We start from the raw sequence: 14905 nt of genomic DNA, 5'->3' as shown, positions 1-14905 counted from the left end.
CTGTACTGTAATTTATTCTGATATAAAGTACACATTACTCAATTGGGATTATATATAGCCACCCGCTACTGTGAAAACTGGCAGGACCCTCCTGAAAAAGAGCCACGAGGCTCACTCAGTGAGGCAGCGGCGGCCCTGGACCCGCTGCTGCCAGCAATCGGCGCCCCCACACCCCAGGGGCAGGTCGAGGCTGAGTTTTTTGGTAAACTGGGAAACATTTTGCCCCTATTTTCCGTTTAATGTTATTTATTTATTTAAAGAGGCATAATTATTCGGGTTGTCCGTCCGTCTGTCCAATCAATCGTCAGAAATGTTGAGAAATTAATTATAATTTTTTTGGTATTTGTATTTTTTTAGTACTTTTTCCTCGAATTTGGCACCTCACTTAACTTGGCGCCCTAGACGACCGCCTAGATAGCCTACATGGTCGTGTCGCGCCTGCAGTGAGCCTTTCCTGGGTAAACAAGCCTCATAATAAACACATTCCTGCGGAGGGAGCTGGTAGGAACGTTGGGTTGCTCGGTCAGTGGCCAGGTCAACGGCGGCACCACGTGGTGTATTCCGCAAATATGCCCGACTGTGAGGGCGGGCACAAGCCGCGTGATTAGGTTAAACGTTGAGTTTTATAAGTGCACCACGGGGTGATCAGCCCCTCCCCACCCAGCCCCTCCCCTCCCACCCCCCACCCAGCCCCTCCCCTCCCCTCCCAACCCAGCCCCACCCTCCCCACCCTCCCCACCCAGCCCCACCCTCTCCACCCTCCCCTCCCCATCCTCCCCACCCAGCCACTCCCCACCCTCCCCTCCCCACCCTCCCCTCCCCACCAAGCCCCTCCCCACCCTCCCCACCCTCCCCACCCAGCCCCTCCCCACCCTCCCCACCAAGCCCCACCCCTCACATTTTTGGATGGACGATGGACGGACACAATAATCCCCTGTGGGCTGGTGTAACCAGAGGTTCCTACCAGTATCATCATGATCACACTTGACACCACTCGCTTGTGGCCGTCTGATGCGTATTGTCTCCGCGGCACAGTAGCGTATTTAGTCCAGCAGGGGGTGCTGCGGCAATGTTGTTGACGCACGTGTTGGCTTCACGTGCTATGAAGAAGAACAATTGAAGCAATTGGCGGGTCCCCGGGGTCCCATCACTGCCCCGGGGTGGGAAAACCCGCGTAGCGACACGAGTCTTGCCTTACCGACAACACAACTAGTGTCAATCGATTGGCCTCGTCGAGAGCTACTCGGGGCACTAAGTTTCGTAAAAAGTTGAAAAATTACATAAACACGTTAAATTCACTGCCTGGGGGGCGGGCTCGCCTTGGCAAAGAAGCCGAGGATCGACGGCTGACCGGAGGGCGTCGTCGCCCCCCGGGGCTCGCGTTTGCCCGGTGGGGTGGCGCCCATCGTGTCGATCGCCGCCTGCTGCTGCTGGCGCTTGTTGGTGCGAGTCTGGGTGGGCGGCGCGTTGCTGTGGGGTCACGAGTGGGCGGACTGAAAAATAATAATTATTGACCTGATTTTTGCGGGACCCAGAGGTCCCGCCAAATAATTCAATTGACCAAATGTCACGTATTAAAAAAGAAAGACTTTTAAGACCACAGTTTGTCGTTACGAATTTTCGCTGAGTAGTCATTGCACTGCAGCACGTGACTTGTTTTTTTTATCTCGGTCAAGAGTCATAACATAGGCAATGTGCAATTCCAAAGACCCCATGGATGATTATGGTGGGTGTTTCAGATTGCCATCAAACACCCTACCTGTCACACACTGGATTATAATTTTTAAAATCTGAGATAAATTCATACGTCGTACAAAGTTCACATTTAATACCATAGCCAGCTGGATTAATACGGTCAAAATGAGTTATCTTTCGACTCTGTGCGTTGAGAACTACTCAAATGAATGCTGCAAAAACACACCGGCTTATGTGAGCCGATTCTTAATCTGTGCCATAACTCACACAACGTGTCTCCCTTGTTGCCTCTCTCTCCAGAGGCTGTCCCCACTCCTTCCCTTGGCCTCGCCCCTCCACCAGTTGGCCCTGTTCAGCTCCATCCACCACATGAACCACAGATGTTAATTTAATCTAGTTTAGAGGCTATATGCAGCTGTTATAGGTCAGTACCAATGCCATAGGTTATCGGTTTCTGGTTAAAATCAGTTGGACCTGTAAAATTAAAATTACAGGAAGCCCTCGACTTACGAACACCCGACTTAAGAATACCCGACTTAGGAACACCCGACTAACGAACACTAGTACTTAAGAATCCGCGAAATTTCGTGAAACTGAACGTTCGTAAATCGAGGGATACCTGTATAGAGTGAGAGACAAGGTAGGGGCGATGAGAAGTTTCCTGTTGCCCGGGAAAGCAAACGCGGTGTGGAAGGCAGGGCATGTGGAAGGAGGGAAGTTGTGAGATGTGATGAGGCAGAGGTTGACTCAGCCTCAAATTATTACCTGGTGCGATGTGTAAATATCTTCACTGGGGAGATAAAGACGGCCGGGCGTGGTGCTGGCCACCCATCCCTCGTGTGCCGTTCAGGCCTTCATAGGTGCTTGCTTATAGCACTTGCCCCAACAGTCTGTTAAGGCTATACGGGTGATCTTTGTCTGTATAACGAATGCCATGGATTTGGGCATTGGCAAAGGAATCTAGCATTTCTTATCAATCCATGCACTTCCTCCCACCACTCTCCCTAAAATAAGAATAATTAATGAATATGCACACCGTTAATTACCCACGTGGGGAGCCATATCAGCGCTACAAATCCGTCTTGCAGCTTGTGGACTGTGTAGCGTGGTGTCCCACACCACAAGGGCCCTGCATTGCACCACAAACTAACTTTGCTTCTGCCACCTACAAGGTGTAGGGCGTGATGTGCATGTAGGGGGAATAAGAGTCTGGGACCAGATACATGGAATGTGGGATGTGGGCAGGAAGAAGGTTGTGTATTGGAGATCCTGGCTCTGAGATAATGTGGAGGTTTGGGTAGGCTGTGTGCGCTGAGTGTTGGGGCCAGTGGTCGGTGGTATGTGGACTGGACAAAGAGGCTGATCGGATGTTGCAGGGTGTGTATGAGGCTGGGTATAGGAGTTGGGGGGTGTGCAAGGTGTGTACGAGGATGGGTGTTGGTATTCGAGTTGGTTGTATGGGCTGTAGATTAGACTATCTGGCTGTTTGATTGCTGGGTGGGTATAGGGCTGGCTGTGTGAGTTCTGGGTGAGTGTTTGGGGCTGGCTGGGTGAGTTCTGGGTGAGTGATTGGGGCTGGCCGTGTGAGTTCTGGGTGAGTGTTTGGGGCTGGCTGTGTGAGTTCTGGGTGAGTGTTTGGGGCTGGCTGTGTGAGTTCTGGGTGAGTGTTTGGGGCTGGCTGGGTGAGTTCTGGGTGAGGGATTGGGGCTGGCCGTGTGAGTTCTGGGTGAGTGTTTGGAGCTGGCTGTGTGAGTTCTGGGTGAGGATTTGGGGCTTGTTGTGTGAGTTCTGGGTGAGGGTTGGGGCTGGCTGTGTGAGTTCTGGGTGAGTGTTTGGGGCTGGCTGTGTAAGTGCTGGGTGAGGGTTTGGGGCTGGCTGTGTGAGTTCTGGGTGAGTGTTTGGGGCTGGCCGTGTGAGTTCTGGGTGAGTGATTGGTGGTGGCTGTGTGAGTTCTGGGTGAGTGTTTGGTGCTGTCCGTGTGAGTTCTGGGTGAGTGTTTGGGGCTGGCTGTGTGAGTTCTTGGTGAGTGTTTGGTGCTGGCCGTGTGAGTTCTGGGTGAGTGTTTGGGGCTGGCTGTGTGAGTTCTGGGTGAGTATTTGGGGCTGGCTGTGTGAGTTCTGGGTGAGTGTTTGGGGCTGGCTGGGTGAATTCTGGGTGAGGGATTGGGGCTGGCCGTGTGAGTTCTGGGTGAGTGTTTGGGGCTGGCTGTGTGAGTTCTGGGTGAGTGTTTGGGGCTGGCTGTGTGAGTTCTGGGGGAGTGATTGGTGCTGGCTGTGTGAGTTCTGGGGGAGTGTTTGGTGCTGGCTGTGTGAGTTCTGGGTGAGTGTTTGGGGCTGGCTGTGTGAGTTCTGGGTGAGGGATTGGGGCTGGCCGTGTGAGTTCTGGGTGAGTGTTTGGGGCTGGCTGTGTGAGTTCTGGGTGAGTGTTTGGTGCTGGCTGTGTGAGTTCTGCGTGAGGGTTTGGGGCTGGCTGTGTGAGTTTTGGGTGAGTGGTTAGGGCTGGCTGTGTGAGTTCTCGGTGAGTGTTTGGAGCTGGCTGTGTGAGTCTGGGTGAGTGTTTGGGGCTGGCTGTGTGAGTTCTGAGTGAGTGTTTGGGGCTAGCCGTGTGAGTTCTGGGTGTGTGTTTGGGGCTGGCTGTGTGAGTTCTGGGTGAGTGTTTGGGGCTGGCTGTGTGAGTTCTGGGTGAGTGTTTGATGCTGGCTGTGTGAGTTCTGGTTGAGGGATTGGGGCTGGCTGTGTGAGTTCTGGGTGAGTGTTTGGGGCTGGCTGTGTGAGTTCTGGGTGAGGGATTGGGGCTGGCTGTGTGAGTTCTGGGTGAGTGTTTGGGGCTGGCTGTGTGAGTTCTGGGTGAGTGTTTGGGGCTGGCTGTGTGAGTTCTGGGTGAGGGATTGGGGCTGGCTGTGTGAGTTCTGGGTTAGTGTTTGGTGCTGGCTGTGTGAGTTCTGGGTGACTGTTTGGGGCTGGCTGTGTGAGTTCTGGGTGAGTTCTAGATTTAAAGCTTTCGTGACTGCTAGGATCCATACTCTTTGGTTCTATTGGGTAAAGTCACGTAGGTGAAAATAAAATAACAAAAAATCACGACGTTTCGGCGACAACACAAGCGGCCTTCATCAGGTGAAGGGACGAGACTGTCTGGAGGACAGCGCTGGAGTGAGAAAAGCCATGCTTAGATCACGACCTTTAAGCTATGTGAGAAGAAAACAAAGCGCCTTGACAAAGGAATTAGCATATAATTTTGCTGTCACCCCAAAACACATACCAATAGATGATATCATCTCTCAGGTCGATGTAGCCCTCAAAGGCGTAGGACACATCCAAGCAGACGTTGCGAGAGCTGAAATAGCCACTATTCTTAAGAATGCTAAGAAACCCATTAGTAACATCAGCAAAAATGAACGCTCTGAACTCGCGAATTAAAAAAACAGAAGTGATATAGTCATCCTCTCAGCCGATAAAGGCAACGCTACTGTTATTATGGATAAAGATTCATACAACAACAAAATCCAGAATCTGCTCAACGATGGAAGTTACTCAAAAATAAAAAAAATGACCCTACTAATAGCCGAGCGATAAAAACCAACAAGATCATCACAAGTTCGACCTCCCTAATCGACCAAACTAAACGTCCCTCCCTAAAACCTTCTGCTGCAAGGCCCCCTAGATTCTATGGTCTTCCCAAGATTCATAAAGAAGGCACCCCACTTCGACCCATCGTATCCACGACCAACTCCGCTACCTATAGACTAGCCCGTTTTCTGTCAAATACCTTGCTGCCTTTCACTGGCAAGACCGCCTCAGCAGTACTTAACTCAGCCCAATTGGTTTCTATGGTCAAAGACGTTGTACTGTCCCCTGACGATATCCTTGTCAGCGTCGATGTGGTCTCTTTGTTCCCCAAGGTCCCAGTACCTGATACCATTGAAATAATTGAAAATTTGGTCCAACATGGACTAGACCCCGACACACCTGCACTGGTTAGGCACTGCCTCAACAATACCTACTTTACTTGGAATGGCTCCTTCTACAAACAAAATGAGGGTACCCCCATGGGATCCCCTTTATCACCAGTGATAGCCAATATTTTCATGGAGAAATTTGAATCAGACGCCATCCAGACTTCCACCCTCAGACCTTCCCTGTGGAAGAGATATGTGGATGACACTTTCGTGATTTGTCCACATGGCCTCCCAGCTCTGAACCTTTTCCTACACCACATCAATTCCAGATATCCCGCCATCAAATTCACCATGGAAGTGGAGAAAGATGGCAAGCTACCATTCTTAGATGTTCTGTTTGAGAGCAGACCTGATGGCTCATTGGGGCATTCTGTCTACAGGAAACCCACCCACACAGATTCCTAATTGAAACCTGATTCCCACCACCACCCAGCCCAAAATAATTCTCTCATCAAAACTTTATACCATAGGGCTCATTGCATTTCGGACCAACACCACCTGATCAGTGAATTAAAACATGTACACCTGGCCCTCAAGAGGAATGGTTACTCTGACCGTACCATCTGCCAAGCTGTTTCTCCCTCCATACAAAAACAACCATTTGATACTCCGGTCAAAACCATCACAATTCCATATATAGCAGGCGTTACTAAAAAGATTTCCAAAATTCTAAACAAACGCAAGATCCAGGTCCGGTTCAATACAGTACACAAAATTCGTGATCTGATCCCATCCGTGAAGGATGTCATTCCTGACTTACAGTACCCCGGGTTTACAAATTGAGTTGTACCTGCGGTGATTGCTATATCGGGGAGACGAAGCGACATGTCTCTGACCGAATTCGCGAGCACAAATCAGATTTGAAACACGGCAAAACGAATTCTTCTGCCGTGGCTGATCACTGTTACAACGCTGTGGGGGATCACGATATAATTTTCTCCGATACCAAGGTTCTTTGCAAACCCACGGGCTTTTATCAGAGATTTGTTCATGAAGCAATTCAGATCTACAAACACAGACACAATTTCAACCGAGAGGATGGTTTCAAATTAAGCAACCATTGGAAAGATGTTCTAAATCGAACTAAACATTAAACTAATTTCAATGGTACAGTATATTTTTTCAAGTAGTGGTACCCCAAACTTTCGCAGCTCTTATAAATTCCCTTTTCACACCATCAAATAGGTAAACTCCCCCCCCCCCCCGCGCCAAAAGGCAAGTCCACCGGCACGTACACCACCTCTTTTCTAAAATCGGCCAATCAAATGCTAATTTTTATGCTAATTTCTTTGTCAGAACACCTTGTTTGCTCGCACACCGGTCTGAGCGTGGTTGTGTTTCGCTAAATTATCCTGTTTGATTTGTACTAGGTGCCTCGGTGATTGTATATGCTCTGACTTTAACACAGCTATTTCTGTGACCAGTTACAAGCTAATCACTCAGCTATTTCAATGCTAAATTCGATGCTAATTCCTTTGTCAAGGGGTACCTCTGCGGATGTGTATACTTTAACTTAGCTATTCCAATGAGCCATTTCAATGCTAAATTATATGCTAATTCCTTTGTCAAGGCGCTTGGTCTTTTTCTTCTCACACAGCTTAAAGGTCGTGATCTAAGCGTGGCTTCTTCCACTCCAGCGCTGTCCTCCAGACAGTCTCGTCCCTTCACCTGATGAAGGCCGCTTGTGTTGTGGCCGAAACGTCGTGATTTTTTGTTATTTTATTTTCACCTACGTGACTTTACCCAATAGAACCAAAGAGTATGGATCCTAGCAGTCACGAAAGCTTTAAATCTATAATTATGAGGCTTGTTTACCCAGGAAAGCCTCACTGCAGGCGCGACACGTCCATGTAGGCTATCTAGGCGGTCGTCTAGGGCGTAAAGTTAAGTGGGGTGCCAAATTCGAGGGAAAAAAACTGTAATTAATTTCTCAACATTTCTGACAATTGATTAATTGGACAGACGGACGGACAAACCGAATAATTATGCCTCTTTAAATAAATAAATAACATTGAACGGAAAATAGGGGCAAATTTTTTCCCAGTTTACCAAAAAAACTCAGCCTCGATCTGCCCCTGGGGTTTGGGGGCGCCGATTGCTGGCAGCAGCGGGTCCAGGACCGCCGCTGCCTCACTGAGTGAGCCTCGTGGCTCTTTTTCAGGAGGGTCCTGCCAGTTTTCACAGTAGGGGGGTGGCTATATATAATCCCAATTGAGTAATGTGTACTTTATATCAGAACACATTACAGTACACTATACCATTTTGCCTGAAAACTCGGACCCATTATCTTGAAGTTATCGGGGGTGGGGCGTCTTTGCTCATTAGCATCTTTAGTATCTTGCGATTCACCAACGTTGGTTGGGGCAAGCCTGACTGCTGATGAGACACTGAATGTCGAAGCGAGCCCATAGCTTGCTTTGTATTGAACTAATGCTGCTGACATTATGCACTCCAAGTTTTTGGCTCTTATGAAACATTTTTTTTATTTTCCATCTACGTGACTTTACCGAAAGAACCAAATAATATGAATTCCTGCAGTCAACGAAAGTTTGAAGTCACTGATGCAAGTGTTTTATGATGTACGTATGTGCTCAGAATCATTAGCCGTACTTGACTGCTATAGAGCACAAAACTGTCATTACCCGCTAGATGGCAGTCAAATTATGCGGATGTAATTCCGGCTATGCACGACAGACAGACAAATAATCCCTGGTGGGCAGTGTGGAATCTCTTCTGGGTTCTTTCGGTAAAGTCACGTAGAATGGAGATAAAATAATACAAATAATAGCAGTATAAAATTCTCACGACGTTTTGGCCACAACACAAGTAGCCTTCCTCAGGTGAAGAAACAGGACTGTCCGGAAGACAGAGCTTGAGTGAACCCTGCCAAGCTTGGAAGCGTCTTTTAAGCTGTGTGGGAGGAACAGAGCGTCTTGACAAAGGAGTTTACATATGAATTAGCATGTAACTGGGGGATTAGCATGATGTTGGTGTGATGGATGAGCACCACGGAGAGCGACGAGTTTTGTTCAGACGGACGAGTCCATCTATGTACGGAACGGAGGAGGGGGGAGAGGAGTTTACATATCAACAGTAAATTAGCATGTAACTGGGGGATTAGCATGATGTTAGTATGAGGGATTAACACCACGGAGAGCGACGAGCTTTGTTCAGACGGACGAGTCTATCTATGTTCGGAACGGAGGAGGTGGGGGGAGAGGAGGAAACAGCCACGGTGCGCTGCTCTGTCCTGTGTTGCGTTATAACTATGCTACAAACTAGACTACTATGCATTACAATATTATACCTTCCAATCTAAACTACATTGTATGATATCGTATACATAGACAAACCCCACCCTTGAATTATACAATGCGTTACTATATACTACCCTATACTTTAGACTATAAAATATTAGACTTGTAGTATTACACTATGTATTATTCTACTAACCCTACTGTATACCACACTGCTGTATATTCACTATACAATTACGGTACTATATATTGCATTATCAATTATATTTAACATTACACTGTTATACTATTTATTATTATACAAAATGCTATAAACTAAACTATTGACCGTCGTGTGAAAGGTACTAAGAGGCAGTGCCAGCAAATGGACTGCAGTCTGAAAGTCACCGTAAAATACAATCCAAAAACCGAAATGGTTTATAACGTCTTTCCAATGGTTACTAAGCCGGAATCCATCTTCTCGGTTGAAATTGTCTCTGTGTTTGTATATGTGGATAGCCTCATGAACGGATCTCTCATGGTAGCCAGGTGGCTTGCAGAGAACCTCCGTCTTGGAGAAGTCAATGTCATGTGAGCCCACTGAATAATAACAGTGATCTGCCACGGCTGAGGTGTTCGTCCTACCGTGTTTCAAGTCTGCTTTATGTTCACGGATGCGGTCTGAGATATGTCGTTTGGTTTCTCCAATGTAGCTGCTACCACAGAGGCAACTTAGTTTGTAAACACCCGGGTACTGTATGTCTGGAACACATCTTTTACAGACGGAACCAGATCACGGATTTTATGTACTGTGTTGAATCGGACCTGGATCTTGTGTTTATTCAGGATTTTGGAGATATTTTTGTGACCCCCGCAATGTAGGGTAAGGTGATGGTTTTGAATGGCTCCTCAAGAGGATCCTACTTCATGGTTGGAGTGATGGCTTTGCGGATTGTGTAGTCGGAGTAACCATTAGCCTTTAGAGCTTGGTGTACGTGCTTGAGTTCACTGGCAATGTGTTCCTGGTCGGAAATGCATTGGGCTCTATGGTATAGAGTCTTGATGAGGGAATTCTTCTGGGATGGATGGTGGTGGGAATCCGGTTTTAAGTAAGCATCCGTATGGGTAGCTTTCCTGTAGACAGAGTGGCTCATTGAACCATCAGGTCTCCTTTTAATTAGGACATCTAAAAAGGGTAGCTTGCAATCTTTTTCGTGTGTGGAACCTGTTGTTCCTACCTGTATAATCCCCAGTCATAACCCCCACCATTAAGCCCAAATGCAGATACTTACACTCCGATAAGCCTGGGCGAAAAGGGCACTCTATTAATAAGAATACTTGTTATTATGAATATAAATAACACTACACTTACTTTGAGGATGGAACACATTGCATCTGTAATACACACTTTAATATGACATTACTCAGACCAATCTGATTAATCTTTCTGTTATTTCTTCCCCCAAACATATTTAACTATCATGAGATTAATCATCCATTCAGAACGCTCACAGAGCAGAATAACGTCATCACCATCGCCTCGTGTTACAAAATATCCCTCGGAAGGAGATACCACGACTGTATCTGATATATCAAGTGGCCATTTTATCCACACCATAAATAGGTTGACACAACAGTTGCTTCATTTGTCTAAATGTATTTTGTTTACGCATCCCATCAGACACGTGACCTTCTGCGACTGCACAACCCACAGCATTGTAAGTTCAACACAAGCAGCCTCTGGAGCGTTTTCGACATGCAGTGTCTCATCAGCAGAGCCAACATTGCTTGAAGCAATGGTGGTAAACTGCCAAATGTGTAGAGGCGAGGACCCTCTCGGTACTAATTGAACACATAATTGTATACAGTAATACAAATAACACAATAAAAATTTTTTTATTGTGGAGATTACAAGTCAAAAAATTAAGAAGCTTCGTTTCATATATCTGTCCGTCTACATAACAATGTAAACGTTTAGTTTTACACATCGCTTAAGTATCACGACCATCTAGGAATGTAATAGTTGCAGCAACTTTGGTTCAATACAAGCAAACTCTGGACCGGTTTTGGCAATGTCTCAATCAGCACACGAGGAGGCAGCATCTTCACACGCACCCTGCTGGAGAAAAAAAGATTTGCCATGTAACAGTCAAAAGTTATATTTATAATTTCGATTTAAAGCTTTCGTGACCTCTCACACCACGGTTAATGGTATGGCTTACAACATGGAGTATAACAGCGCCTCGCAGCTGTCTCTCTCCCCCTCCTCTGTTCCGACCATGGATGAATTCGTCCGTCTGAACGGGGCCCGTAGCTATCCGTGTTGCTAAAGTTGAGGGTAAGAATCCACCCATTTTTTCGCCATATAGCATTGTGATATATAATGACTTATTGTTGGTAGCTTAGCTGATTGGAAAATATATAGAGTTTATTGATAACATTGAGGTAGTTTATATTTTAGTTTTTTTATTGGTTCACTATATAGTATTCATTATGTAGTGTAGTGTATACCCAGTTACTGTGAATAGCTCAGATGTGTAGGCCTTGACTTCAACATAGCCGTTTCTGTGACCAGTCACAAGCTAATAACTCAGTTATTTCAATGCTAAATTCGCCTAGTTATTTCAATGCTAAATTCTCCTGTTTGATTTGTACTAGGTGCCTCTGTGAATGTGTATGCTCTGACTTTAACATAGCTATTTCTGTGACCAGTTACAAGCTAATCACTCAGCTATTTCAATGATAAATTCTTTGCTAATTCCTTTGTCAAGGGGTGCCTCTGCGGATGTGTATGCTTTAACTTAGCTATTTCAATGCTAAATTCTATGCTAATTCCTTTGTCAAGGGGTGCCTCTGCTGATGTGTATGCTTTAACTTTAACATAGCCATTTCTGTGACCAGTCACAAGCTAATCACTCAGCCATTTCAATGCTAAAATCTATGCTAATTCCTTTGTCAAGGCGCTTTGTTTCTTCTCACACAGCTTAAAGGTCGTGATCTGAGCGTGGCTTTTTTCACTCCAGCGCTGTCCTCCAGACAGTCTCGTCCCTTCAACTGATGAAGGCCGCTTGTGTTGTGGCCGAAACGTCGTGATTTTTGTTATTTAATTTTTTTACCTACGTGACTTTACCCAATAGAACCAGAGAATATGGATCCTTGCAGTCACGAAAGCTTTAAATCTAGAACACACGCTATCTATATATAAATAAAAATGTAAATGTTCGTTTGTTCAAAATCTTAAATCTCCGAAAGTTCTTCACCGATTGCTTTGAAATTTTGACACAACGTTGCATTCGAATACACGCATGTTTCTATATACCTACTATGTTTTTAAAATCCTACTATTATATAGATGTCACACCTGTGACAGGTAAAAATATACTCATTGGCTTTTTCGGTAGAAATATGCTTTTTTGAAAAACAGCGCCATCTGTTGGACGTAAAAGCACCACACGCTATACTAAATATTTTACGATTCCATTTCAATATTTCAGATTTACGATCCTTTACGATTTCCAAATTTCCAATTTTACGATTCCATTTCAATGTTTCCGATTGCATTGTTAAATTGAATTTTCATAGATTTCGAATTTTTTTTCATTTTGATTTAATTATTTCGTGTGACATTGCCTTGGATTTGAGCTGTGACGTTTACCTTAGCGTTCATTTCGTGAGTTAAGTTTAGTTTATTTTATCATTGTTTTTCATTACGTATTTTAACTGTTTTTCATATTTTTCAGTGCAATTGGCGGTGGAATTGAGCTGTGTCGATTGAGCTGCGTTTGCATTGAAATATTTCGTTAATATTTTTTCTTTTAGTGTTTTGTTTGTTTTTTAATTCGTGTTTTTTCCTTTTATAATGTTCTGCAATTTCACGTGTTTTTGTTATAACTTCCTTTCTTCTTTTTCAGTGCAATCGATCTGCTTTAGTTCACCCAAATAATGCCTCGCGGAAGATCCAACTGAGGTCGTCGTACTCGCGGAGCGGAAGCGGTGCGACGAGTAATTGTGAATCAAACTGAGGAAGAACGGGCATCAGCGAACGAGCGACACAGACAAAGAATGGCTCAAATACGTGCCGAGGAAGCAGCAGAGCGGCGTGCAGCCAGACTTGAGGATGCCACGCTTGCGAGCACGGCGATCGCGTTCTGCAGCTTCAGATCTGCTTCGTTCTCAACAGAATGAACGCGACAGGCTGAGAGTGGCTGAAAGACGTCAACGAGAAACAGCAGATCAGCGTCAAACACGACTACGTGCTCAGCAATCACGCGATTACAATCGCCTTGCATTCCGGTACAACCCAGCTGATGATTATAGTTTGAGCCGGCATGTTCTCATCGGCACTGTGACTGAAGTGTGTCCTTATTGCAAGGCTCTGAAATTGAATGGAGAACCGAAAGGAATGTGTTGCGCCGCCGGAAAAATTAAACTGCCTCAACTTGGAGAACCGCCAGTGCCATTAAAAACTTTGCTTGCCGGATATACCGCCGAATCAAAGCATTTCCTATCTAACATCAGGAAATACAACTCATGCTTTCAAATGACGTCGTTCGGCGCAGAAATCGTAACAGCTCAATTCATGCCAACTTTCAAAGTGAAAGGACAAATTTATCATAAAGCCGGCTCCCTGATTCTGTTTCCAGATGGTCAACATAAATTCCTACAAATGTATTTCATCGGTGATGGCAATGATGAATTGAATGCACGCTGCGGAATTTCTACCGGCATAAAAAAGGTCCATCGTTTCCCAACTGCAAGAACTTCTTCACGAAAAAAATAATTTAGTGCGTTTGTTCAAAACAGTAATTGACATGATGCCATCTGATACACACAAGATTGTTATTCATGCTGACACGTTAAGCTGTGAGGGGGCAAACAGCAAATGCCCTGACAAAGGAAATGAGCATGAAACGCACCACTGACAAAGCTTGGAATTAGCACAAGATGATAATACACCACCCTGGGAGTTTGGAATACCACTACTAGAATAAATATACTGTACCATTGAAATTTAGATTGGAAGCTTTTGTGCCTGCAAGGATCCGTACTCTGCAAGGATCCAAAGAGTATGGATCCTTGCAGGCACGAAAGCTTCAAATCTAAATTTCAATGGTACAGTATATTTATTCTAGTAGTGGTCAGTGGTGCGTTTCATGCTAATTTCCTTTGTCAGGGCGTTTGCTGTTTGCCCCCTCACAGCTTAAAGGGAGGCGACCAGCGCTTGGCTTTCTTCACTCCAACGCTGTCCGCTGGACAGGTTGGTCCCTTCACCTGATGAAGGCCGCTTGTGTTGTGGCCGAAACGTCGTGATTTTTGTTGTTTTAATTTTTTACCTACGTGTCTTTACCGAATAGAACCAAAGAGTATGTATCCTTGCAGTCACGAAAGCTTCAAATCTAGAATTGAATATTATTCAGTCTAACATTCAAAGCGAGGCAGTCACATACAAGTCCGTAGACACTGTTGTGGAAGCAGATGAAGCGGTTAATTATCCTAAATAATTTTTGAATTCACTCGATCTGCCAGGGATGCCACTGCACGTACTGCAATTGAAAATCGGCGTGCCATTTATCATGTTGCGAAATATCAACCATCCAAAGCTTTGCAACGGCACGCGGCTTGCAGTAAAAAAATTAATGAGCGACGTCGTTGAAGCAACAATCTTGACAGGACCTTTCAAAGGTGAAGATGTCCTCATTCCTCGCATTCCTATGATTCCAACGGATATGCCATTTCAATTTAAGAGATTGCAATTCCCAATTCGATTGGCGTTTGCAATCACCATCAACAAAGCTCAGGGCCAATCTTTAGAACTGTGCGGTTTAGATCTAGACACGGATTGCTTCTCACATGGACAATTATATGTTGCGTGTTCTAGAGTCGGCAAACCAGACACTCTCTATATCTACACAGACAATGGAACAACAAAAACTATTGTATACCCACAAGCATTGTGAAATTAAATATTTTAGAAACGTGCGCTTTCTCTTTTCTTTCTATGCCATTTAACCAGACTGAG

At 45.4% G+C, this 14905-nt stretch overlaps 1 long non-coding RNA gene across 2 annotated transcripts; it reads right to left on the bottom strand.

The window, feature by feature from the left end:
- Nucleotides 1-10763: 10763 nt before the first annotated feature.
- On the bottom strand, nucleotides 10764-14598 carry LOC142928906 (uncharacterized). 2 transcript variants are annotated; one of them, XR_012945196.1, is made up of 2 exons: nucleotides 12966-14598; nucleotides 10764-11005 (listed from the first exon to the last, which is right to left on the bottom strand). It is a non-coding gene; the product is annotated as an uncharacterized LOC142928906 (long non-coding RNA). The 2 variants fall into 2 exon arrangements; XR_012945197.1 differs by having other exon boundaries at nucleotides 10764-11002.
- Between the last annotated feature and the right edge of the window lie 307 nt (nucleotides 14599-14905).

This window comes from Petromyzon marinus, chromosome 24, assembly GCF_048934315.1.
Source record: "Petromyzon marinus isolate PM22_M1 ecotype Great Lakes invasive population chromosome 24, UKy_Petmar_22M1.pri1.0, whole genome shotgun sequence".
Classification (NCBI taxonomy): Eukaryota; Metazoa; Chordata; class Hyperoartia; order Petromyzontiformes; family Petromyzontidae; genus Petromyzon; species Petromyzon marinus.
Note: the sequence above shows the minus strand (reverse complement) of the source record. Positions and strands in the feature narration are given on the sequence as shown.